The sequence below is a fragment of the Aquarana catesbeiana genome, linkage group LG02, assembly GCF_042186555.1.
Source record: "Aquarana catesbeiana isolate 2022-GZ linkage group LG02, ASM4218655v1, whole genome shotgun sequence".
NCBI classification, from domain to species: Eukaryota; Metazoa; Chordata; class Amphibia; order Anura; family Ranidae; genus Aquarana; species Aquarana catesbeiana.
In genome coordinates, this window is record NC_133325.1 from 214,200,331 (window position 1) to 214,228,247 (window position 27,917).

Genomic DNA, 27,917 nt, shown 5'->3' on the forward strand with positions numbered 1-27,917 from the left:
GTTTAAGGCAGTGTCTGACTTGTAAATATTTGTATAGATTAGTTTGAGGTAAGTCAAATTCCTTTTGGATTGAAGTAAAAGGTTTGAGAGATCCTTTGTCATACAAGCAATGAAGATGTGTTATGCCTTTTTTTGTCCAGGCTGTCAGGGAAAACCGGGCTATGAGGTGGGTGAGTGCAGATAGAGGAATGTCTAGTGTGATGTTTGGTGTATATTGTTGGGTTTGTAGGAGGAGTCTTATCCATGTTTTAATCGTCACTAACATAGGTGGAGAAAAGTAGGATGGTATTCGTGCTCCCAGTTGGGTACTGTATAACCATAGCTTTATGGCGTTGTGTTGGCTGTACTCTGCTTCTATAGAACCCCAATGTGTAGATGGGGATGGCAGGAACCATTCTTTTAATTGGGTCAATACCGAGGATGAGTAATAGTCATGGAAGTCTATGTACCCTACATCTCTGAACATTCTGTGTTTGATCAATTTGGAATGAGAACATCTGGATATCCTCCCATTCCATACAAATCTTGATAATAAGGATTGGAGGGATCTAAAGTAGCTGGCAGGGATTGGGATAGGGAGAGATCTGATGAGATATAGTATTTGGGGGAGTTGAATAATTTTGAACGCGGCAAGTCTTCCCCACCAGGAGAATTCAAGTTTGGCCTCATTTTGAAGGTCAGTCTGAATTCTGGATCGTAGGGGAATGTAATTATGTTGGAAGAGGGATTTTGTGGATCTTGTGAGCTGGATACCCAAGTAGGAAATGCTAGTCTCTGCCCATTTGTAAGGGAATTGATTCTGTAGGTTTCTTGTTGCCGCGTCTATTCTGAGATCTAATATTTGGGATTTTGTTGCATTTGCCTTGTAATAGGATACATTACTAATCCAGTTTAGGGACGATGCTGAGTGAGTTAACATTAAAATTACGTCATCTGCAAACAGACTGATTTTATGATTTTGATCACCAATGTCAATACCAGTAATTTTGGGGTTGGACCTGATGTGCTCAGCTAAAGGTTCCATTACTAGATTAAAAATCAATGGAGATAGTGGGCAGCCTTGCCGTGTACCGTTCGTAATACGAAACGGGGTAGATAGAAGGTTGGACGTGTATACTTGTGCCGATGGATTGATATAGAGGGAAAGTATGGCCTGGAGGATTTCAGCCTTGTAAACCAAAATTTTGAAGTGTTAGGGAGATATAGCTCCAGTTGACTCTATCAAACACCTTCTCTGCATCCAAGGATAGGAGCAGAGAAGGTGTCCAGGCGAGTTTGTGTGGTGAATAATGTTGTTCAATCTTCTGGTTGCATCAGAAGTCTGGCGACCCCTAGTGAAACCAGTGTGGTCCCTGTGAATTAGTGAGGGTAGGATATCTATGAGTCTATTAGCTATCAATTTTGCATATATCTTGAGATCAAGATTTAACAAAGATATGGGATGGAAATTTTGGGGAATGTTAGGTTCTTTTCCTGGTTTTGGTAGGGTTATTACAAGAGCAGATAGCATTTCTTATGGGAAATAGGAGGTTGAAGTTGCGTGATTGTATAATTGACATAGGTGTGGGGATAGGATTGAGTGGAATGTTTTGAAATATTCCCCAGTGAAGCCATCTGGGCCCAGAGCTTTGGAATTTGGAAGCTGTTCAATAGTTTTTTGAATTTCCCCTACGGTGAAGGGTGAATTTAGATGCAAGAGATGTTCAGAAGGTAAAGATGGGAGTTTGATGTGGTCTAGAAATGATTGTATCTCTGTTCTGGTTGGTGAGTATTATCATCTACCTTAAGGTTGTAAAGTTCACTATAATAAGTGCTGTATGCATTGGCTATAGATTAAGGATTTAGAAGTTTGTCATGTGTGTTCGGGTGGAATAGGTGTGCTATTCTAGACTTTAGTTGGTGTCCTTTAATTCAGTATGCCATGGCTTTCCCTGCTTTGTTATTAGTGACATAGTGTCTGGCCTTAAGTTTTCTTTGGTTCGTTTCAAAACTTTCGAGAAGCATTGCGCGAAGTTTGTGTCTTAATTTAAAAATCTGGGATTGTAATGCTGGTGAGGGATGGGATTTGTTTTTGAGGTCTGCCTCTGCAATAGCTGCAGTCAAATCATGAAGTTTCTGCAGTCTTTTATTCTTAAGGGTGGAACCCAATTGATTAAAGAAACCCCTTATAAAAGATTTGTGGGCATTCCACAAATCCGCCAGGTCAGCCACTGATCCTGCATTTGTAGTGAAAAACTCCTCCAAATTTTGGGATAGGAAAGTAGCGTTAGATGGGTTTTGAAGGAGGAAGTTGTTCACATGCCAAATGTAGGAGTGTGGTTTGGATAATTTGTTTACGATTATAACACTAATAGGTGGGTGGTCTGACCAGGTGATGGTGTGGATGCGGGAGGTATGAATGTTTTGTAGTAACCACTTGTCAGCAACAAGCAGGTCTATACGAGAATAGGTGTTATGATGCGGTGAAAGGACGCATGACAACACCTCCAAACATCATACAAATCATTATCTGTTATAAAAGAATTCAGTGGTGACACGAATCTCTTGGGACCAGAGTCCATGTCGTTATCCGGTACTATCAGTAAATTGCCCTTGTTGTACACCTTTAATTCTTTTTAGCATAGCTTTGAGGAAAGACATTTGTCTCTGATTAGGGGCATATAAAGTCACAATGGTATATGTAGTATTCTCTATGGTACACAGCAGGATGATGTATCTTCCTTCTGGATCTAGAATACAGTTCTGCAGCTGGAAGGAGACAGTGTCTTTAATAGCTATGAGAACTCCCCTTTGCTTCCTAGAGTAGCATGCTTTGTAGATGTGTGAAAAAGATTTGTGTTGGCAATAGGGGGTATTATCATGGGCAAAGTGCGTTTCTTGAAAGCATAGGATATCACTGTTATGGGTTAATGTCGTTTTCCACAGGGATGCTCGCTTGGCTGGATGGTTCAGGCCCTTCGCATTAATAGATAATATATTGATATCCATAATGATGGTAAGGTGGGTAGTGTAGTCTGTGAGAAATACTTATGGCTGACCTTCGATGGGTGAGCTGGATCTGGTGTCTGCTGGGGTTCCTTGGAGGCTCTGGGATTAATAGAAGTGCTATACTCGCACAAGAAGTATCTGAATAAACAGTAAAGCATATAATAAAGTTATTGCTTGTGTTCTTGAGTATAAATTGGCTGAGGTAGCACCCCACCCGAGAAATAAAGAGGTCGAAAGTCTGTAGACCAAGTAATTGCTAGCAAGTAGTGGCTGAATAAATAAAGAAGATGATAAAAAGAAAAGAAGAAAAAAGAAAAAAGTTCAAACTAGAACTCAAAGAGTCAGTAAGTGGATGCAAGATACTGACCAGAAGTGAGGGCAATGTTCAACAGAATTAAAAAAACAGGTATAATTTAGCTAGTAGCCGGACCAGGGATTTAGGGCGTGATTAGTTACCATGAGATACTTCATTTTTCTGAAGATTTGCAAAATTCCCTTTGCTGACGTCCTTGATGCTGTGGTCCAGCGTTGAAGGGGGTCTCATTCCTGGGAAGTTCAGGAATGATTCCTATGAGTGCAGGAGTCGGAGGCCATCTTTAGGTTTGGATATTATATGTGTTGTCCCGTTTTTGGTAATCACCACAGTGGCCGGATGACGCCATTTGTACGGTATCTTGTGGTTGTTAAGTGCCCTAATAATGGTTTTCATCTGCCTTCTCAGATTGAGGGTGTACTGGGAGAGATCTGCATAGAGGTGTATCCCATTGTAAGGTGCAGGAAGATCTGGAGTTGAACTGGCTTTTGCTAGTAGCTTCTCCTTGGTAGGGAAAAAATAGACCTTCATCGGGATATCCCTAGGGACCGATGCATCCAGATGTTTTGGTTTTGGTATGCGATGTATGCAATCGACTATGCGTTCGATTGGCGATACTTCAGGGATCAATTTGTCAAACATATCTGCAGCATATTTGTGCAGGTCTGTAGGAAGGACCAATTCAGAAACTCCTCTGATTTTGATATTGTTTGTTCTCGAGCGGCCCTCGAGGTCCGCGAGTTTTGCCTTTATTCGATTGTTATCCTCTGCTTGATCCTTATAAGCGTCTATAAGGTTATTCACTGTTCTGGTACATTCATCCATTTTGTGTTCAATGTGCTGTACCCTCTCTCCCCTGCCCTGCATCTCAGATGTAAATTTGTGGATTAAAGTGGTCAGATTGAACATGAGGGATGACTGCAGGGATAAAAGCATATCTTTCATGGTCGTGTCCAATACTGGTTGGCCAGATGTGGGAAAGCTCGCAATGGATGATTGCATGTTTAGGCCCTCATTTTCTGTGTGGAGATTTGTACCCACTGCGCCTGGGGCCTGTGTGACTGGATCAATCCTCATCCGTGCCTTAGCTGGGATGTTGGTGAGCGGGTTGTGTGAGGGTGATTCCCGGGATGATAGGGGTCTCACATCCGTGTCCCATTCTCCAGGATTCTCATCTGGAAGGTAAGATGATGAGGCCTGAGCAGCCGCGCCACCGGAGCCATCTTGCCACTTCTCCCCATCAGTGGCCGGAATAGTGAAGAAGTCTGTGAGCTTCTTTGGGTGTCTTTCTTCCTTTCGTTTGCGGGACAGCATGGAGAAAGGTTCTGACAGTTGTTCGGAGCTCCGTGTGTGCTCCGACGGTGCAGTATCCCTCTGGCTTAGTCGATAATTCCCCGGTCTCTGACAGAGCTAATGTCTCAAGCTGCCATTATGGTGATGCGCAAGCCACGGCCCCCTTTTTTATTTATTTTTTAACCAGCATTTTTTTTTTTAATTATTCAGCTGTCAGCAGGGAAACCCATTGATAGCTGATTACTCATCGGTTGTTAAGGACACAATGGCTGGCTTCCTGGCCTCGCTCCCTAACAGCGAGAATATACTGCTCCCTGATTGGGCACAGTACAGAATGCAGGGGGTGAACACCCTGTAAAGTTGGGTGTTCGGCGAACGGCCGAATAGGCAAATGTTCGGCCCAAATTCATGCTTGAGCTGAACCGTTCGCCCCATCCCTAGTTATCAGGAAAATAAATATACCGTATATACTCGAGTATAAGTCGACCCCAGTATAAGTCGAGGCCCCTAATTTACCACAAAAAACTGGGAAAAACGTATTGACTCGAGTATAAGACAAGGGTGAGAAATGCAGCAGCTACTGTAAGTGGAAAAAGAGGGTCAACAATGCCCATCTGCAGCTGCATGCCTCCCTGTGTCCTGTGCCTATGTCCTGTGCAGCCTACATGTGTCCTCTGTCCCTGTGTCCTGTACATGTGCATGTGTACTGTGTCCCTGTGTCCTGTGTCCTGTACATGTGCATGTGTCCTGTGTCCCTGTGTCCTGTGCATGTGTCCTGTGTCCCTGTGTCCTGTACATGTGCATGTGTCCTGTGTCCTGTGTCCTGTACAAGTGCATGTGCATGTGTCCTGTGTCCCTGTGCAGCCTACCTGTGTCCTGTGCAACCTTCGTGTGGTGATCTCCATCCTCCCTGTGGCGATCTCCATCCTCGCTGTGGCGATCTCCATCCTCTGATCAGCGTGTGATAATACCAGCGGGCGGCCATTCCACTGTTCAAAAGCTGCACCTCCTCCTCGTCTGTGATAGGCAGAACACTCAGCAGTCAGTGGTCAGCCTATCATGGACATTCTCTCATTCTCATACCCGGACGAGGATGAGAGAATGTCCGTGATAGGCTGTACACTGACTGCTGGGAGATGGAGTGTTCAGCCTATCACAGATGAGGAGGAGGCACGGCTTTTGAAAGCTGGAATAGCCTCTGAACTGTATTATCACACGCTGGCCGCCATCTGCCTGCATGACACGCTGATCATGTAGGCAGACAGCGGTGACTCGAGTATAAGTGGAGGGGGGCACTTTCAGCCTAAAAAAAAGGCTGAAAATCTCGACCTATACTCGAATATATACAGTAACTCCAATAGGATCATAGAAAAATGGTCACTATGCACTCATCCTGAAGGAAATGCATAAAGCTAAGGACCATAGTGTTAGTGGTGAACAAGGAGCGTTAAATTCTTAAACATAGTATTCTTATTGACATTGAGGTACCTGCCTAAGCTATCGGAGTGAAACGAGAGTACTGTCATAAACTACACATAGAGAAAAGGCATAGACCAGGAGGGAAATGGGAATAGAGAGAAAGAAGAAAAAAGAAAATAAGAAGGGAGAAAAACAAATAAATAAAAGAGGAGGGGGGGGGGGAGGAGAGGGGAGGGGGTTGTTTTCTATAAGTTTCCGGCTGTGTCAACACCTGGGCATTGAAGCGCTAAGCATCTGTATCCCGCCACCCAGTTGGGCATCAACCCTTGCCTTGAAGTCCCACAAAATATTCAGCTCTAAACTGATAATGTATTTAACAAACCCAAAAGCTGTGAGATTCTATCCTGAGAGAAGGGAGTCAGTTGCAGGCAAACCATTCTGCAACAGTGTGCAATGTATCAGATCTTCAATGGACAGGGACACATAGCCTAGCAGCATTCACCATATGCATAGCCAACAATTTGTGATAAAGACATCTTTGGAGAATAGAATGATGTAAAAGATATTGTGCAGGGTAAACTCTAGGGTAATACTCAGGACAGCTACCGTGATGTGGTGAACCTCTTTCCAGAAAGTGCTTAAGGTGGGGCATTGCCACCAAATGTGGAGTAAGGAGCCTACGTCCTACGTGGGAAACTATTTATGTACCACCATTGGAGTTCTGTACCATCTTGTTTGAAACTTGAACCCACATTCCTAGACATTTATATTCAGAGATCTTTTGTGAGTCATCATAGAAATTGCATCCCAGTCCTCTGCAGAAAGTGAGACAACCAGATCATGCTCCCATTTCATATGCAACCTAAAACCGCAGGGGGACTGTGGTTGGAACAAAGAATTATAGACAGAGGAAATCATGTGAGATTGGGACTGATACACAGGCAGATTAAAAGGTGATACAGGGTCTAGTGACTAAGGCAATAAGGCCCTCTTCAAAGAGGTGGTCAAAAATTGGCACACTGGAAAGTAGGCCCAAAGAGGTGTCTGGCGGTCCGAGGACAAGGTAGGGACAGAGGTGCAATCCAGAAATGGGCTGCTGTCAAAGTGTCCAGCTCACGTGGTAGGTTTAGGCAAAGAATGCTTCAGAAAGTGGACATCAAGGCCAGGTGGGAAATCAGGATTGAACCAAAGTGGTGTAAGAGGGTCTTTTATAGAGGAAACTGAGTACTGCTTACAGGCCAAACAAAATACGAGAAGCAGACAGTAAACTGGGGATAGAGAGCCAAGGAAGAGCATCCAACATAGAACAATAGAAATGTTCAGACCTGACCCATTGTTTAACCCTTTCATGACTAAGCCTATTTTTGAAATTTGGTGTTTACAAGTTAAAATCCATATTTTTTGCTAGAAAATTACTTAGAGTTCCCAAACATTATATATATTTTTTTAGCAGAGAATCTAGAGAATAAAAAGGCGATTGTTGCAATATTTTTTATCACACGGTATTTGTGCAGCGGTGTTTTAAACGCAAATTTTTGGAAAAGGGACACTTTCATGAATTTTAAAAAATCCAAACAGTAAAGTTACCGCAATTTTTTTGTATAATGTGAAAGATGATGTTACGCCGAGTAAATAGATACCAAACATGTCACCCTTTATAATTGCACGCACTAGTGGAATGGCGACAAACTACGGTACCTATGAATTTCCATAGGCGACGCTTTAACATTTTTTTACGGTTACCAAGTTTGAGTTACAGAGGAGATCTAGGGCTAGAATTATTGCTCTCATTCTGACAATCGCGGCGATACCTCACAAGTGTGATTTGAACACCGTTTAAATATGCGGGCGCGACTTCCGTATGCGTTTTCTTCGCTGCGCGAGCTCGCGGGGACAGGGACACTTTAAAATTTTTTTTTTTTTAATTTATTTTATTTATTTTTTTACTTTATAAATTGTGTTTTAAAAAAAAAAATTTTTTTTACTTTTATTGCTGTCACAAGGAATGTAAACATCCCTTGTGACAGTAATAGGTGGTGACAGGTACTCTTCATGGAGGGATCGGGGGTCTAAAAGACCCCCGATCCCTCCTCTGCACTTCAAAGTATTCAGATCACCGAAAACGGCGATTCTGAATACTGTGTACTTTTTTAAATTCGGCGCCATTGGCAGTCGAGTAAACGGGAAGTGACGTCATGACGTCGCTTCCGCATTTACAATGAGAAGGCTGGAACGAAGCCACCCACAGCTTCGTTCCAGCCCGCCCCCAGCCACCGAAGGCACACGATCAGACACCGGGCCTCCCGATCGCACGGGAGGCCTGGTAACAGTGGCGGGAGGAGGCGGGAGGGGGGGTGTCCCCTCCCGCTCCTCCGGTATAACAACCGAGCAGCTTTTAGCCACATCAGTTGTTATACTCGGGTAGCCGATCGCCCGCTGTAAACAACGGTACCTGCAGCTGCGGGCATCATCCCGGTGTAACCCCGGAAAGCCGAGTACACATATCTGAGTACGGTCGGCGGGAAGGGGTTAACTCTATTATTATTATTTTTATTATTATTATACAAGATTTATATAGTGCCGACAGTTTACGCATCACCTTACAACATTAGGGCAGACAGTACAATTACAATACAATTCAATACAGGAGGAATCAGAGAGCCCTGAATGTTAGAACTTACAATCTAGGAGGGAGGGTCAGGTTATACAAAAGGGTAGTAGCTGTGGGGGATGAGCTAATGAAGAAAATAGTGCAGTTGTTAGATGGAGGCAGGATAGGCTTCTCTGAAGAGGAAAGTTTTCAGGGATCGCCTAAAAGTGGATAAATTTGGAGAAAGTCTGACAGATTGGGGTAGGGAATTCCAGAGGATGGGCAATGCTCGGGAGAAGTCCTGGAGGCGGATATGGGAGGAGGTGATGAGGGAGCTAAAGAGCAGGAGGTCTTGGGAGGAATGGAGAGGGTGATTAGGTTGGTATTTGAGACTAGGCTAGTGATGTAGCTGGGGGCAGAGTTGTGGATGGCTTTGTAACTTATTGTTAGTATTTTGAATTTAATTCGTTGGGCGAGTGGCAGCCAATGGAGGGATTGGCAGAGAGGGGTAGCAGATACTGAACGGTTTGTAAGGTGAATGAGCAGCATTCATGATGGACTGAAGGGGGGATAGTCTATTTAAAGGTAAGCCAACGAGGAGGGAGTTGCAGTAGTCGAGGCGAGAGATAACCAGGGAGTGAATCAGTAGCTTTGTGGTTTCATTGGTTAGAAAGGGAGGTAGTTTAGAGATGTTGCGGAGGTTGAGGCGGCAAGCTTTGGAAAGTGATTGGATGTGGGGCCGAAAGAAGAGTTCAGATCCAAAGGATAACACCTAGCACCCTGACATGTGGGGACGGGTGGATGGTTGTGCCATTGCTCTTGACAGATAAGTCAGGGGAAGAGGCACGTGGGGGAGGAAACATTATAAGCTCAGTTTTGGACAAGTTGAGTTTGAGGAAGTGGTGTGACATCCATACAGATATGTTGGTTAGTAAGTTAATGATGCGGGAGGAGACTGATGGAGTGAGTTAAGGGGTGAAGAGATAGATTTGTGTGTCTTCAGCATAGAAATGATATTGAAAGCCATGAGAGGCTATCAGCTGACCCAGGGAAGAGGTGTAGATTGAAAATAAAAGAGGTCCAAGAACAGAACCTTGGGGGACCCCGACATGAACAGCCCAATCAAGTCCTAGTCTGCCCCTAGGTTTATGAAGAGTTAAAAGGGCATAGCCAAGTCTTTGAGCCTTTCCCTACTAGACTAGACTGTTTAAGAGACTCGAAGAAGGCAACAGGTAAAGATATAGGAACTCTTTGGAAAACATATAGCAGGCGGGGTAATGCATTCACTCTGCCAAACCAGGAGCAGCATGTCCTATCCCAGGATTTAAGATCTTGGGAGATACGAGTGAATAAAGGCTGAAAGTAAAGGCTATATAAAATCCGAAAGATCTGCAGGTAGCTGGATCCCTGAGTACATAATGGAGTCAGCCCTACATGTAAACGGAAAATGTCTTTTACAATAATTGACTGCAGCTCCCAGGAGCAAGACATTTAATGCATTAGATTTAGTGTAATTTATTTTTAGGTTAGACAGGGACTGAAAGCTGTCCAGGGCCAAGAGCAATGCAGTGAGAGAAGAAGGAGGCTCAGACAAAAACAACAAAACATCATCCGCAAATGCGGATAATTTGAACTCCCTTCCATTCATCAGAATTCCCTTGACCAATGGGTCCACTCATCACTGCCTCAGAAATGGTTCCAAGGTAATAACAAACAGTTATTGCCTAGTTCCATCATATATCCTAAAGGCGTCCAACAGGTGGCTGTTGACCCTAACTCTGGTTTGTGGGAAAGCATATAGAGACATTATCCGAGCACAAAATTTGTCCTGCAGTCCCAAAAAGTGAAGTGCCATATAGTTCCAATGCCTTTTCAGCATAAGGAAGAATCCCTTCTGATTTATTGTTGTCAGTCAGTGGTGTATGTTTAACAATTTCAGCATGCTGTTGGGGGTTTCCTTGCATGGGACAAAACCCACTTGATCAAGGGAAAAAGATTTTTGAGCAAGAAGGGGAATAGCCTGTTGGCCAAGATCTGAGTATGCAGTTTTATGCCAACATTAATCAAGGAGATTGGTCTATAATTTTCAACATGAGATGGGTCCTTGCCCTCTTTGGGAAGCAAGATAATGTGGGCCTCTAGGAAAGAAGGAAAAGGTGAGAGAGTGTCTGAAAAGAAGTTAAAGGCTGAGAGAAAAGAGTGGCCAAGGTTTGCTATAAGTATTTATAATACTGAACAAAATGCCCATCAGGGTCTGGGCTTTTACCAGCTTTCAAAAGCCTGAAAGTTCATCTGACAAGATAGGCACCTCCAAACATCAGGCCTCTTGTCTGGACAGAGCAGGGGGGCTATTTTAGTCAAAAAGGTTCTTAAGTGTTTGCATCGCAAATCCAGAAAAACAGGTTTAGAGTTTGAGGAGTGTGGATTGTAGAGACTTTCATAATACGCTTGGAATTGTTTGGCAATTGCCACTGTCTCCTTGTGAACTGTGCCACTTCTATCTCTTATCATTTGGATCTGCATAACAGAGCATTTCGCTCAAAGTGATTTAGCCACAATCCTCCCACTATTGTTGCCATGTTTATTGAATAGCTTGTGGGATAAAAGAAAGTTCCACTTTGTATGAAGATTAAGTTCCTCCTTAAGTGCAGTATTCTGAGCAAGAGAACATTTATGGGCCTTTTCCAGAGCCACAATGGAGGCAGTAAGATCCATTATGTGCTGTTTTCACTCCTTCTTGAGGACAGCAGCCAGGGCAATGAACACACCTCTGATCACTCATTTGAAAGCTTCCCACTGGTTAAAAGGAGAAGGGTCATGTAGTTCGAAAAAGATTGCAGCATTGATTGCAGGCTGGTCAAATGCATTGGCTCTTTAAAAAGGGAAGGGTTCAACAACATTTTGTTCTGACATTCTAGTCTTGGGATTTAAGGAAAATAGTCTTGGAGTCAAGGAAATAGGATTGTGATCTTAAGGGAGCATTGGCTCTATAGTGGTGGATGAAAGGAATCTCAGACCAGCTTGAGACAAAAAAAAAAATCAATACAAGAGTACTTTGGTGGGGTGGAGAATTAAACGTGAAGTCCTTAGTTGAGGGATATAGTCTACACCAAGAGTTATGCAGTGTCAGGTCGGATAGCTAAGTTCTGATACGACATAAGGCATGGTAAGGTAGTGAAGAGGATTCTGTTGACATGTCGAGTAAGGGAACAAGGGGAACATTGAAGTCACCAAAAAGCATTAAAAGGCCTTCATAAATCTCCACCTTCGCACTTCGTTCGGACAACAGAGATTGGTGAAAGTCACTGGTCTGGAGCTAAGTTTACCTTTTAGGAACAGGAATCTGCCATTGTGGTCAGCCCTCTGAGCCACAAAAGAGAACTGGGTGTTTCTAGAAAGCAGAATGGAGACTCCTGGAGACTCCTCTAGATTTTGCATCCTGAGCAGGGTCATGGAATGCTGTAGAATATCTAAGATTAGTCAGCTTACAAATATTGACAGCTTTGAAAAGTGAAGATACATGAGACAGAAAACTATTGCTTTCTGTGTGTTATTGCAATTACCTGCACTTATCCATGAGGAAAAACATAGGGAAAAGCACATCGTGTGAACAGGCCCTTACTGACAATTACAAGAATTTTTTGCTCAGGGAGACAGATTTCTATTGAGTGCTTAGAACACTCTTTATGAATTCCAAGTAAAGTATTTGCCAGCATCTTGAGGAAAATATCCGGGCCGACATATCGTCACACAGGCACAGCAGTTGTCTACCTCTGGGACCTTTAAACATCCATATATGATAGCAAGCTCTGTGACACTATTTGAAATAAAGAAATAACAAATAATATGTCGTTTTGTGAACTTGCAGAATGGGGGCATGTTTACACATTCTTTTACATATATAATAGAGAATTTTGCATGATTTAAATCTGTGTCAGATGCTTTTTCCTTTTTGTATGCCCATACAAGGGTGACTTTCTTAAACTTTCTGTTCTGATGACCGGTGCCACTAGTCTGCCACCAGGTTAGAGGAATTCATTTTTTAGTAGTAAAGACAGTAATTATTGTTAGTAGTATAGTAAAAGGATAGAACCTTAGGTTTTTGTGTCAACATTGAGAAGGATGGGATTTTCAAGGTTCAAATGATTTGTTACACAGTCACTGCTAATATATATAAATTGTATTTGCAAATTACAGTTCAAACACATTAATAAATTAATTTATTTTACCCGCATGTTGATGTTGAACATTGAGAAATTGTCCATCACGCTTGTTGTTCTAAATGTTTTGCCATCTTTTTGGCTTCATCAGGATTAGTGTGAATCACGCTAAGACATTGCATAATACATAGATTAAAACATTTGTCAAAAAAATGGACACTACTTAACCCCTTCCCGACCAGCCGCCGCAGTTATACTGTGGCAGGTTGGCTCCCTGACTACTAGGGGGCGTGCACCCACCCGCGGCGCAATTTCTGAGCCAATCCGCATGCCTGGTGATGACTGCCAGGCACCTGCGATCACTAGACACAGAGACAGAACGGAGATCTGTCAATGTAAATAAACAGATCTCCGTGCTGTCAGGGGTGAGGAGAGCGATCTGTTGTTCATACTAAGTATGAACAACGATCGCTCTCCTCACCCAGGCAGTCACATCCCCTCACAGTTAGAATCACTCCCTAGGATACACAGTTAACCCCTTATATAATATAGAGAGTGCAGCGCTGGACATGTAAAGTGAATGGTGAAATTTGATAAACCAGTTATTAAAATAGTGAAAAAAGTTATTCAAAATCAATATATCAAACTAGTGACCTATATATATATGTAAAATATTTTTTAAAACGTGGACATATAAATTAAAATAAGTGAGAAAGAAATTCCTGTAAATAAAATAAAAGTCCAAAACAGTGTATTTGATGCGATGTAGATTTCAGGGATACATCTTCAATATTCATTGTTGCCCACCACCGAATAGATGAATAAAAGGCTTACCAGAAAGCCTGTGACCGCCCTTATTCAGGGGGGTCAAAACAGGCTTAGCAGATATGGGGGAACCACCATAAGAATACTCCACGGAACACCGATAGACCAATGCGTCAGGATTCCTTGCCAGATAGCGAACCAGCCGACAACCACTGTGGATGCTCTCCCAAATCCTGTCCTCTCATGGGGCAAACTTGAAATTACCACGGATCCAGTGCAAAAAGATGTGGTTTATAGTGCCAAAAAAGAAACAAAGAAAAAAATGCTCCGCTGGTGCAGATAACTTTGGATTTATTGGCAAATTGCGGTATATAGCATTAAAAACCAAGAAAACGAAGTAAAAATGAGCAAGGATAAAAAAACGACACTACCGCCGTTTATTTTTAAATCGTGCATGCGCGGTACGTGCAATGTTGTGACCCTACGGCTGTTTCGTCACAACTGACGTCATCAGGAGTACGCACCGACGCACGCGCATGCGCATTAAATACACAAGCGTCAAAACAGAGGACGCTATGATTGGTTCACCCAAGGCCATGCTTCATTTGGATAGATGCTAGAAAATTAACTACAGGGGATAGTTTACATAAACCTGGAGACTAATACATCAATTAAGAAAAGGGATCGTCAGGCTGTTAAACTTCACCCCATGAACATAACACCATATGAACATTCCACCAGTGCCACCTAGTGACTTTTTAAATATTACACAAAAACTTAACAGAGGCATATATCCAAGCTGCTACATAAAGAATAGCGAGTTTAAAGGTGGCATAAAAAATAAAAAATAAAAAAAAATTTTAACACATCATGGTTGTTAGTTTAATGTCTGTAGACATTTATAGAATTATCAAACTATATTAATTAATTATCAAAAGCAACTAACCTCATGTAATAGAGGTAGCAACATAGGACGTCACTTCTAGTGCTATCTAGTGGGGTGTTAAAAAATTACACCAGAGTTAATGTTTGCCTTAATTCACATAATTAAATGAAATTAAAATAAAAAAAGAATATATATAAAAAGAAGGAAAATTTGTATGATATTTTAAAGGAAAAAGGATCTGAAGCCTGTTAGTGCCTATTGTGAAATCAATAACATAGCCTGCTCCTTACATTGATTCTAAAATTACAACATATGAAAATAACCACCCCTATTTTGGACCAAAAAAAAATTGAAAGAACTAAATGGTATATGTAGGATATTCAATAGGAGTTTTTGAGATTCTTTATGCCCACTTCACCACAAAGGGGCATATTCCTGCTATTCAATATTTATCGTTAGAAGTGCGTTAAATAATCAGGACATGGTTGTCGTTAGAAGATATATCGGTTAAAAGATGTATCAGAGTGGGAAATCAACTTCACCAACAACCTCATATATTCAGCTGTTGTTGATAAAGCAGTTGATGTCCCACTCTATATTTAAACCATTGGGGGTATGGGAACCAAGCCTGAAAATCCAGTTGGTTTCTGATCTGGATATGGTTCGCTTCCCATTACTGCCTCGCCAATGTGGGACATACTTTTCTATCCCTATAAAGGTAGAACCACTAGGGTGTCTATTTTGCACTTCATCATAGTGTCTAGAGACACTATGCTTATCAAACCCTTGTTTGATATTGGGGATATGCTCCCCTAACCTTACACTAAGTTTCCTGGTGGTTCGCCCCACGTATTCCAAACCACAAGGGCACCTAAGAAGGTACACCACACACTTGGAAGAGCATGTTATAAGGGAGTTAATAGGGTAAGTGACGCCTGTGCCTACTGATGTAAATTCCGTAAGCCTTCTTTGGCGTAATACATTTACTCTACAAACCCTACATCTTCTACAGGGAGAAAAACCCTTTAGATCACCAAAGAAAGTCGGACGCTGGGGTGGATCGGGAACATTTGGTGCCAGAGTATGCCTCAAGCTCGTGGCCCCCCTAAATAAGACACGAGGATTGTTGGGCAATAGAGGGCCAAGAATACGGTCGTTTTTAATGACCGGCCAATGTCTTTTAATAATTCTCTTAATGGCCCAATGTTGGCTGGAATAGGTGGTAAGAAAAGCCAAACTAAAGTCCTCACCGTTGTTAACCTGGGGGGGTTTGTCCCTTAAAAGTTCCGTATGGTCCCTATTTCCAACTTCCACGATTAAGGTATCCAACATAGTTGCCTCATAACCTTTGTCAAGAAATTTAGATTTTAAGAATGAGGCCTCTCTAAAGAACTCATCCAAATTTGAACAATTTCGCCTTAAGCGTAAAAATTGGCCCTTAGGGACAGCAGACAACCATGATTGATGATGGCAAGAGTTAAGGGGAATAAAACTATTCCTATCAGTGGATTTGAAGAAAGTAGATGTAGTGATTCTACCATCCACTATAGTTATCAATAGGTCTAGAAAGTGGATCTGTACTGTACTGGCCTCATGAGTCAGGACTATGCCCCTGTCATTACCATTAAGGGGGGGAGGAGAAAATTGGATAGAGACTCAGAGTCGCCGTCCCAGATAAATAGGACGTTGTCTATGAATCTCTTCCATATGACGGGTTGGGGAGGTTTATCACATAAAACCACATCCTCCTCCCATTTGACCATGAAGAGGTTGGCCATACTGGGAGCGAATTTCGCTCCCATGGCCACTCCCCTTGTTTTTAGGTAATGCATGTTATTATGCCAGAAATGATTGTGTGCCATTGAGAAATCCAATAGCTCCATCACAAAATTACATTGTGTGGTGGAGATATTGGAGTCCCGATAAAGGAAGTGCCGCACCGCTTCATGACCCAATTGATGGGATATGGATGTGTAAAGCGATGTGACATCCGCAGTCACTAGCATATATGTATCTTTCCAATCTATGCTACCCAATATGTTGAGGACATGTTTAGTGTCCTTAAGAAAAGCAGGGGTGCCCATCACCAGTGGCTGTAGATAAAAATCAATATATTTACCAACACGTGAAGTGATAGAATCTATACCACTGATGATGGGCCTTCCCGGGGGGTTAACCAAAGTCTTGTGAATCTTTGGCAAGATGTACATGACTGGCAACCTAGGGGCCAGAGGAATAAGATGTTCTCTCTCTTTTTTGTTCAGGATCCCCATATTATACCCTTTGTCAATCAAATCTTTCAACTCCCGTTTAAAGCTGAGAGTTGGGTCAGATTGCAAGGGCAAATAGGTATCGGCATCTGAAAGGATCCTCTGCATCTCATTGTTATAGGAGTCTTTGTCTAAAATGACAATAGCCCCGCCTTTGTCGGCGGGGCGTATGATAATGTCTTTCCTTCTACATAAAGCCTCAATTCCAGTTTTAACTTCATATTCAGGATGTACTGTTCTCATTCTTAGATTGGCTAAATCCTTCAATACTAAATCCTTAAATATGACGACATTCGGTGCTGAATTTCCAGGAGGGTTAAACAGTGAGGCATTCGACAAACCCGAATGCACCACTGTGGAAGCCTCTCTAGCAAGTTGTCTAGATGGATTACTCAGAATATACCGTTTAATGTTGAGTTTACGAGTATATTTCTGCACATCTATAAATGTCTGGAATTTATTCAAATTCCGCGGTGGCACAAATTTTAAACCTTTATTTAAGGTGAAAAGTTCTTGTTTGGAGAGTTCTTTGGTGCTTAAGTTTATAATCCCATTTGTGTCTATAGCCTCCTTCTTTTTGGGGTAAAGCTTCCTCCCCCCTCTGCACCCTTTCTTGCGTCGCCGTTTCGTTCTTCCTCTGCTTACCATCTGAAAATCCCGTCTAAAGCGGTTATTTTCCTGTTGGCTTTAAGGAGGACCAAAGATATTTTGATTACCATTTAAACTAGATATGGATCCCTCCATGGTCCGTGCCAAAGGGGAAAATCTATTACTAGTTCCGCCTTCCCAGCCTTGTTGTTCCCGTTCAACTATTCCCTCGCCATATCTCTGTCCACCCCGCCGGATTTGCTGGTTGTGGTGGTAATACCCACCATCATAGTCATGGTGGGCCTCACGACCCCTATGTTGTCTCCAGGATGGAGATGAATTATGGTGTGTTCGGGGGAGAGATCCTTTACTCCTACCCCTACCTCTTGCATGGTTGGGATATTGCTGTAAATCCCTACCACTAGGATGGGGAAAGTTATGGGGGATCGCTGATTGATTCTCCCTCCGTGGTTCCTGAGCAATAGGTATAGATTGTAAATTACTCGTGGTGATACTGGCAGCTGGAGGATCAGAGGGAGAGGGGATCTGCCATTTAAAGACTAAATTGTCTTTATAGTCTTTAATGTCCCTATTATATTTTCTCCTCTTTTTCTGTTTTTGTTCCATCTCCTCCTTTATCAAGATGGTTTTGAATGCCTCTGATCTCCGGACATATTCCTGATCATCCTTAAAGGGGGCTAATTTACTTCTAATGGAATTTATTTCTAAATCTAGCATTGTTAGTTTCCTTTTCTTCTTGGCTACCAAGAATTGTAGGAAACCCACCCCCACTTCGTTAAAATATTTGAACCATTCCCCTAATTCATTATCCTCTTTCTGGGGATTGACCTCCCACCTTAAGCTCCTCGGGACCATATTTTCTTTTATATATTTTTCTAAGTATGAAACACCCTGCCAAATCGTCTCTAGGGTCCTCCTTGCCGTCAAAGACACCTACAATGTCAGTGACCACCTGAGATCTATACTCAAAAATGTCCATTATGGACACACCAGCTGCAAAAACCGTATATCAAAAATACACAACAAAAATTAAAGAAAAAGAAATTGCGCTAGGTGCATGGAAAAATTATAAAAAAATAAAAAATGAATGAAAAGATTCCTGCTGCTGTGCACTATAACCCCGATATAAGGGCACAAAAAACAAAATATAAGATAGAGAGTGCAGCGCTGGACATGTAAAGTGAATGGTGAAATTTGATAAACCAGTTATTAAAATAGTGAAAAAAGTTATTCAAAATCAATATATCAAACTAGTGACCTATATATATGTAAAATATTTTTTAAAACGTGGACATATAAATTAAAATAAGTGAGAAATAAATTCCTGTAAATAAAATAAAAGTCCAAAACAGTGTATTTGATGCAATGTAGATTTCAGGGACACATCTTCAATATTCAATGTTGCCCACCACCGAATAGATGAATAAAAGGCTTACCAGAAAGCCTGTGACCGCCCTTATTCAGGGGGGTCAAAACAGGCTTAGGAGATATGGGGGAACCACCATAAGAATACTCCACGGAACACCGATAGACCAATGCGTCAGGATTCCTTGCCAGATAGCGAACCAGCCAACAACCACTGTGGATGCTCTCCCAAATCCTGTCCTCTCATGGGGCAAACTTGAAATTACCACGGATCCGGTGCAAAAAGATGTGGTTTATAGTGCCAAAAAAGAAACAAAGAAAAATGCTCCGCTGGTGCAGATAACTTTGGATCTATTGGCAAATTGCGGTATATAGCATTAAAAACCAAGAAAACAAAGTAAAAACGAGCAAGGATAAAAAACGACACTACCGCCGTTTATTTTAAAATCGCGCATGCGTGGTGCCTGCAATGTTGTGACCCTACGGCCCCCTGACGTCATCAGGGGTACGCACCAACGCACGTGCATGCGCATTAAATACACAAGCGTCAAAACAGAGGACGCTATGATTGGTTCACCCAAGGCCATGCTTCATTTGGATAGATGCTAGAAAATTAACTACAGGGGATAGTTTACATAAACTTGGAGACTAATAAATCAATTAAGAAAAGGGATCGTCAGGCTGTTAAACTTCACCCCATGAAGATAACACCATACGAACATTTCACCAGTGCCACCTAGTGACTTTTTAAATATTACACAAAAACTTAACAGCAGCATATATCCAAGCTGCTACATAAAGAATAGCGAGTTTAAAGGTGGCATAAAAAATAAAAAATAAAAAAACTTATTAACACATCATGGTTGTTATTTTAATGTCTGTAGACATTTATAGAATTATCAAACTATATTAATTAATTATCAAAGCAACTAACCTCATGTAATAGAGGTAGCAACATAGGACGTCACTTCTAGTGCCATCTAGTGGGGTGTTAAAAAATTACACCAGAGTTAATGTTTGCCTTAATTCACATAATTAAATGAAATTAAAATAAAAAAAAGAATATATATAAAAAGAAGGAAAATTTGTATGATATTTTAAAGGAAAAGGGAACTGAAGCCTGTTAGTGCCTATTGTGAAATCAATAACATAGCCTGCTCCTTACATTGATTCTAAAATTACAACATATGAAAATAACCACCCCTATTTTGGACCAAAAAAAAATTGAAAGAACTAAATGGTATATGAAGGATATTCAATAGGAGTTTTTGAGATTCTTTATGCCCACTTCACCACAAAGGGGCATATTCCTGCTAGTCAATATTTATCGTTAGAAGTGCGTTAAATAATCAGGACATGGTTGTCGTTAGTAGGCTTGTGTCTTGTAGGCTGTAGACCTACAAGTCACTTTTAGGTTAAAATGGCGTTGTATCAGTTTTTTTTTGTTTGTTTGTCTATGCATTGTAAGCAACTGTGGTAAAAACAGGTCAGACGAGCATCAGTGTAGGCTAAGATGTAAATTAGCATATTAATGGATATTCCCCAGGAAGCACATGGTAATCCTTAAAGTTGCATAGAACCTACAGGACAGAAGTGCTCAGATACAAGGCAGACGATAATGCCACAGTAAGAGTGGTGAGTCTTTTCTATGGATATGCAAAAGTTTAATTGTTTTGAATGATATCAGGTAAAAGTGGTAATGAATGAAGAATACTGAATACTAGAAGAGCGATTTTTTTTTTTTTTTCGTGAGTTCTAAGAGCTAACGATAATTGAGTTTGGTTTATTACTCAGTGCAGTGTTGGAAAGTTAGTACAAATAGACTTGTGTATTGTGTGGATTGTATAGCTGTGAAATGGAACTTGTGTATACATATGTTAAAAAGTATGCTTCTGCCAATTATCATTCATGTGCAGATGAACCTCTTAAAAGCCAGTGTAAGGTACTATTGTCTCAGTGTCAGCAACATAATAGCAGATTATTGGGTAAACAGCTAAAAAAGTTAAAAAAGAAAGGTTGGCAAATGAAATTGCAGTGTTGCTCAGAATTAAATTTATATCTGACCAAATGGAGGGGAAGTGGGAAGCAGAGAGGAGACATCTCGGGGAGGACATAGAGGAAATCAGTGAAAACCTTCTAAAGATTGCAAGAGCCTCCAGTAGTGAGATGGATGAATTGCGGGCTACAGCAGGCAATTTGTTAGAAAGAAACAGTGAGCTACAAGAACGGTTTCAGAGGTGCAGCATGGACTGTGATATGAAGAGCAAACTTTTAGAGTCATTGCAAATAAAGGTGTCAGAGATGGAAGAGTTGGTTATGTCTTTAGAAAGAAAATTAGCAAATGCACACTCCCAGCTTCTTACTAAAGAGCAATGTATAGTATCGCTCAATGAGCGCGAAGGAACATGCCAATTGGCCAATATCTTCACAGTCAATGAGGAGAAGGGCTGTGATGAAACACAGTCTGCTATTGCACCCATAGCTTCAAAGCAGAATAACAGTTTGATTAAAATCCAAGAGAGACTTACTTTGTGCCAGATTCTGGGTGAATTTAATGCCCTGGAATCACCAGTGAGTCTGTCCAATAAATTTGAGGCTCTAGTTCTTAAATTTCATTTGAGTAATGAGGATGCACGTTCTCTTCTGAAAGCATGGCTACCAGGACCTTTGGCAGGCCAGTTATCTGCACAGGTTAATGACAACTTAGCAGATGCAGTGGTGCGGAGGAAAGAGTTGCAGCATATTGTGGACAGTCGTGATAATGGTATGAGTGATTTACAACAAATGAAATTTAGGAGAGGAGATGACCCAATATTGTTCTGCAGTGAGTATCTTGCATTGTATACGAAAGTGTTCAACTGTCCTGACTTATTGGAGGATGATACAAGTTTCATATACTCAATGGCCAATAAGTGTTATGTAAGCTATTCCACTAGAATGGCTCTGAGGAATGCTAGATCCTACCAAAATTTTGTTAATATCCTGCGAGACTTCTGTCAAGAGTCCAGTGATAGGGAATATGGGTCAAAGGCAGGTGTATCTGTAATAAGCAGAGGTAAAGGAAGGCAGAGAGAGTTCAGACATTTTAAATGGAATAGACATGGACATAGATTTCGTAAAGCCCTTAACATTGCTAGCATGGAGCAGGAAACCCCAGAATTGCAGGGTGCACAGGCAGCCATAATGGAGTTATCCTTCAAACATGCAAAAGCTGAATGTGCAATGGTGGAGGTACCCTCCGCACATCCTCAGTGGACAACAAAGATAGAAGTGAAACAACATGCAGAAAAACCAGATGCTCTTAGTGCTGCAAGTGATGTTGCTATGACAGAAATCAATGTTGGAGATTTAAATAAAAGTGTGATAACGGCGCTTGAAATTGATTTAGGAGTTGAAATAATGGAAAATTCTGATGACTCCTCAGACGATGAAAGTGTAAAGTCTGGTTATTCCAATCATAGTAATCGTAGTAATAATGTCCAGCAATGGGAGTTTCCTACGCCGTATGCTCAAAGAAGGGCCTATAATGAGAGACCAGCCCTCAAATGTTTTTTGTGTAAAAGGGGGGTCACATCGCTAAGTATTGTTGGGCGGCGAATAATGATACCAAAAGAAGGTCGCACTACCCAAAGACGACCCCAAGGCATTATGAAGTGTATTATGCCCGATGGGGTAGCAACCCAAAGCATGGATGCCATAGTAATCAAACCCATTTCCCTTTTAAGACCCAAATGCAGAGACTACAAACTGAAAATCATCAATATGTTCAACAGTTACGTAAAGTCAAAATGGAGGTAGCCGCATGGTTATTCCAATGTAGCACTGGGGGAAACAATGTTAGCAGCACTTAGTGAGCTGCATGGATGCTAAGAATTTTATGGTCAATGTTTCCTTGCCATATTTTATTTAAATATGACACTCACATTTAAACCTTATTCATAGTAATTGTTCCCCTGGCATTGCAATTAATGGAAAAAGGCTTGAGGGACTCAAAAAGTCAATTGTCATGATAATTATGTGTAATCACTGTCTTTGTGTTCCCTTTTTCAGAGACCTTGGAAGAAGATAAAACTGGTTTGGATACTAATGTCTGTGTTTGTTTGCAGGTCTTTCAAAGAGAGAACAGTGGGCACATTTAGCAAAACAGGGGTTAGGTTATTGTAAAGGCATAATCGATTATCAAATGGTACCATGAGCTCATTAATTAGTAATTGTTTGCAAACAATGAAAAAATAAGATAAACAATAGCCAGGCATTAATGGATTCAAGAGTTACAAGTGAAGTTACAAATGTTGTGATGAGGTACAGATGTTTTGTTTTTTGTTTTTCCCATTAACTAATTGTCTTTCAGATGGAAATGAGCACTTACTCTTCTCAAGAGGAAAATCCATGGATGTCTTTAGTTAAAAGTTGAGTGTTTGTCATTGTCTTACAGTGGTTGTCTTGTCATGTTGTTTTTGTGTGATAATGGCCAGAATTATAATTTCTTTTTTTTATTATTTTTTTATTTTTTTAAATATTTTTGGTATTTTTTTAGTCATCCATTTTATTTTTGTTTGTTCAGGTGGAAAAATTATTGTTTTGTCCACCTGAAAGGGGAGTAATTGGCTATTCCGTCAATTAGCAGCTGAATAGAGGGTCAAGGGAATATGTCCTCCAGCTGAATACATTTTGTTTATTTAAAACAAGAGTTGTTGGTAGGAAGCCATTCTAGCCTCTGGAGTTCGTTTTTATTTTCTTTTTGTTTTATGTTCATTCAGGTAGAAAAAGTTCCAAAAGGTTTAGCCTTTGTTCACCTGAGAGGGGAGTTAGTGCATAGATCTTAACCCTTTCATGACTAAGCCTATTTTTGAAATTTGGTGTTTACAAGTTAAAATCCGTATTTTTTGCTAGAAAATTACTTAGAGTTCCCAAACATTATATATATATTTTTAGCAGAGAATCTAGAGAATAAAATAGAGATTGTTGCAATAGTTTATATCACACGGTATTTGTGCAGCGGTGTTTTAAACGCAATTTTTTGGAAAAGGGACACTTTCATGAATTTTAAAAAATCCAAACAGTAAAGTTACCCCAATTTTTTTGCATAATGTGAAAGATGATGTTACGCCGAGTAAATATATACCAAACATGTCACCCCTTATAATTACACTCACTCGTGGAATGGCGACAAACTACGGTACCTATGAATTTCCATAGGCAACGCTTTAAATTTTTTTTACGGTTACCAGGTTTGAGTTACAGAGGAGGTCTAGGACTAGAATTATTGCTCTCGCTCTGACGATCGCGGCGATACCTCACATGTGTGATTTGAACACCGTTTACATATGTGGGCGCGACTTCCGTATGCGTTTTCTTCACTGCGCGAGCTCGCGGGGACGGGAGCACTTTAAAAAAATGTTTTTTTTTATTTATTTTATTTATTTTTATACTTTATAAATTGTGTTTAAATTTTTTTTTTTTTTACTTTTATTGCTGTCACAAGGAATGTAAACATCCCTTGTGACAGTAATAGGTGGTGACAGGTACTCTTTATGGAGTAAAGTAAAGTAAAGTATTCAAAGTATTCAGATCGCTGAAAACGGTGATTCTGAATACTGTATCTTTTTTTAAAACCGGCGCCATTGGCAGCCGAGTAAACAGGAAGTGACGTCATGACGTCGTTTCTGCGTTTACATTGAGAAGGCTGGAACGAAGCCGCCCCCAGCTTTGTTCCAGCCCGCCCCCAGCCACCGAAGGCAGCCGATTGGACACCGGGCCTCCCGATCACACGGGAGGCCGGTAAGAGCAGCGGGATGCGGCGGGGGGGATGTCCCCTCCCGCTCCTCCGGTATAACAGTCGAGCGGCTTTTAGCCGCATCGGTTGTTATACTCGGATAGCCGATCGCCCGCTGTAAACAATGGTACCAGGATGATGCCTGCAGCTGCTGGCATCATCCCAGGATAACCCCGGAAAGCCGAGTACGCATATCTGCGTACGGTCGGCGGGAAGGGGTTAAAGGTAGATAAATGCGTTGTTTTTTTAGTGTTTAAACTGAGAATTTTGAGAGTCAACATTGATGTTCGTTTTTTTTTATTTTGATCATACCATGGGGATCCATTTTAGAGTGGGTTCAGCGTAAAGAGGTCATGGTTGTTTTGATAGTCTGGTCAGAGTTGCAGAAGCCAGGAATATTATGTTCCTGGGTTCCAAGGAAGGAACTATAAGTAAACATAGTAAGCAAGCAGATATTATAGATAAGAATTTGATGCTGCTCTTGTTTTTCACTTCCAGAGTCCTGGTGAAGCGAGATTGGAGAGGTCTCTGGAACATGGATGACAGATGTTCATCTGGTTGGCAGTTTGTCTGTGCCATACCACACCGCAAATTTGTTCTGATAAACATCAGGAGAGAAGGGACAAACAAAAAGATTCAGTTTAATACTTGGTTTTGCTTATGGACAATTTAGGGCTAATGCTGGATCTGAAGGACTGTGCCTATCAATAAGACTTGTGAAACATTTTTGCCGGAGTCTCTACTGATGAATGCAAACGTGCTATTAATACATGTGCGATGGGTTGGAGGTTGGGGAAGGAATATATACATCCAATCTGTAAGAACCTGAAATGTAAAATATGTTTTTTTTGTTTAAGGGAGGAAATTGAAAGAAGAAAAGGTTTTCAATGTATGACATGTATGGACGTAACAGAAGTAACATGGTGCAGGTACCTAGGACACTGGCACTTCTACATAATAAGGGGTCGGCTGGCCAGACTAGAGGGTGGCCAGGTGACACATCAATGGGGTGAAAATTTCCTTGTATGGGGGGGATACGTCTGGTTGACGTCTCACCTGAGAGGTTGAAACCCTGCACAGGTAATGCCAGTGAATATACACAGGAGCATGCTCCGTTAGATAAAGGGAACAAAACACTGTCTACCAGGGTACAGTATACCTTCACCGCATGGCGCTGCAACATCTCACAGTGGTTGTTAAAAACCTATTACCATATACAGTATGTGCTGAGTATACACTGAATCAAGTGCAGTCATTGTACCAGGGACTTACTCCCAGAGATGTGCAGACACAGAATGAGGTTCATGCAGGACGCTTATTTCTGAGGAGTAAACCGGAAGAGGAGGGATGTATTCAGCACTATATTGGAGGAATAGGAGCTGGGAGTGGACATCGCAATCCTGAGGAACAAACTCTCAGCCATAGCTTAAGCGGGGCTTTGTTACTCAGAGAGATTGGTGGCATCCTTAATAACATTCAACAAAGTCACATAAATACCCAGGTTAAAGTGGCTCAAGATTTTGTCAACCATGTTGAGAGGTTGGTAGAGAATGTGATGGTATAGGACAGAAATCTGTCATTGGCTCTAGCGTGCACGCAGTGGCAGGTGGAAGTGTCAACCAGCATTGAGCTGATTGTACAGTCTCTGTATGAGGGGCAGTGGCCTGATGAGTTAACATCACCGCTCAGTAAGACTTTGCCAAAACACGTCGCTTACACTAATCCAAAGTGGTGGTCGATATATATATATGTATATATTATGGTAATGGGTTGATTTCATGTTATGGTATAGTGTGATAAAGGTATTTTAGGCTAATAACATGGGCAAAAGGCCCTCCTCGAGACTCTATATCGGAAAGCTGGTTGATAGGTTTCTCTGAATGTGTGTTGGTGAATGGTGAGTGAATGGACACCCCTTGCCTGTACTGCACCCCGTTTTGAAGATATCAGAAAGAAGAAGACACAGAGTGGTGACATGGAAGCTGTCACGGAAGAGTGATGTTGGTGTGTATCCCAGTAACAAAGCGGCACGTGTGGGAAAGCGCAACACGGTAAGACCCTTATGGACTGTTCCATAGGAGCTGTTTCTGAAGCACATGTTGAAAATCGCAACGCAGAAAGACAGTTATGGACTGTGCCATAGGAGATGTTCCTGTTGAAAAACGCAATACGTTAATACAGTTAAGGACTGTTCCATAGGTACTGGTTCGGAGACACATTTTGAGGAGCAACACACGTTAAGACAGTTATGGCTGTTCAATAGGAGCCGTGTCTGAAGAAGGGTGGTATGCGCCCTTTAGGCGCAAAGCGTCATATGTTGGAATTCAACATGAATATCATATTTCTGGATTTTGTACATATATTTCCTTACTGCCAAGAAAAGTCAGACTCCCATGGTTTTTGAAAGAATAAAAATTTCACACATTTTCGGGAGGACAGGATGCTGCCCCCCAGGTTGGAATGTAGCCCGTTAAGCTTCTAGCTGCGCATGACAATGCTGGCTCCGATCTGTCTATGAGAATTTCCTGATTAGCTGCTATGCAAGCAGACTTCAAAGAGAACTAAACTGACAGGGATGATAAATGAGATACGGGAAATCAAGGACCCAGGTATCTGTGGAATTTGACATCGGTTGGATGATGGCAGTTCATGAACAAACACTGCCCCCCAGAGGCCAGTTATGGCAAGACGGTCAATGTTGTAGCCTGTTAAGGGAATGCCCCAGAGACACTGTGATTCGTCCAAAGGCAAAGTTGGGCAGACAATGGGGGGGGTCTGGATGAGGTGTGTTTGTGAAAAAGGAATGTTTGCAGGCAGAGCAGCCTCTTGAACCACCTGGAGACCAACCGATGGGATGTGTTAAGTATATGCTTGTATTGTGTTCTGATTGTAAGCTATGTAACAGTGTAACTTCTTGTAGTATCTTTATGTTAGTTTTTTCCCTAATTCTGCTGTTTTAGTACATTCCTATTTTATTGGGAAATAAATGTAACTTGTTTACTAAGCAGAGGTGTTTGTTATATCATTGTGCTTATCAGACTCTTACAGATTAGACTAATTTATAGGGACTAGACAAATTAATACATGTATGCAATAGTTATATAGGATATATTAGATTGTATATTATTGCACCGATTACTTCAGCATTCCTTGCAATACTGTGCATACAGTACAGGTAGACCTTCCTACATTCGCTCCCAGAAATCAGTAACATTCACTACAATATTTTTTTTTTCTGTTCCATTGGACACCGCTATGCCCCTTGCACAGGGGAAGTCTGCACCTGCTTCTTTGGATCCCTGTACAGATGCCCGGGGCACTGAGAGAGCCCCCAGGTGTGATCTTTGGGACTTTATGGTTTTATGTAATGATCATTTTATCCTCTCCTAATTCTATGCATTATGAAAAACTGGAGAATGCTGTTCTGACTCCTAAATGGTTATAAAGCAAGTAAGACCCATATGACATAAGGGTCTTAGAATC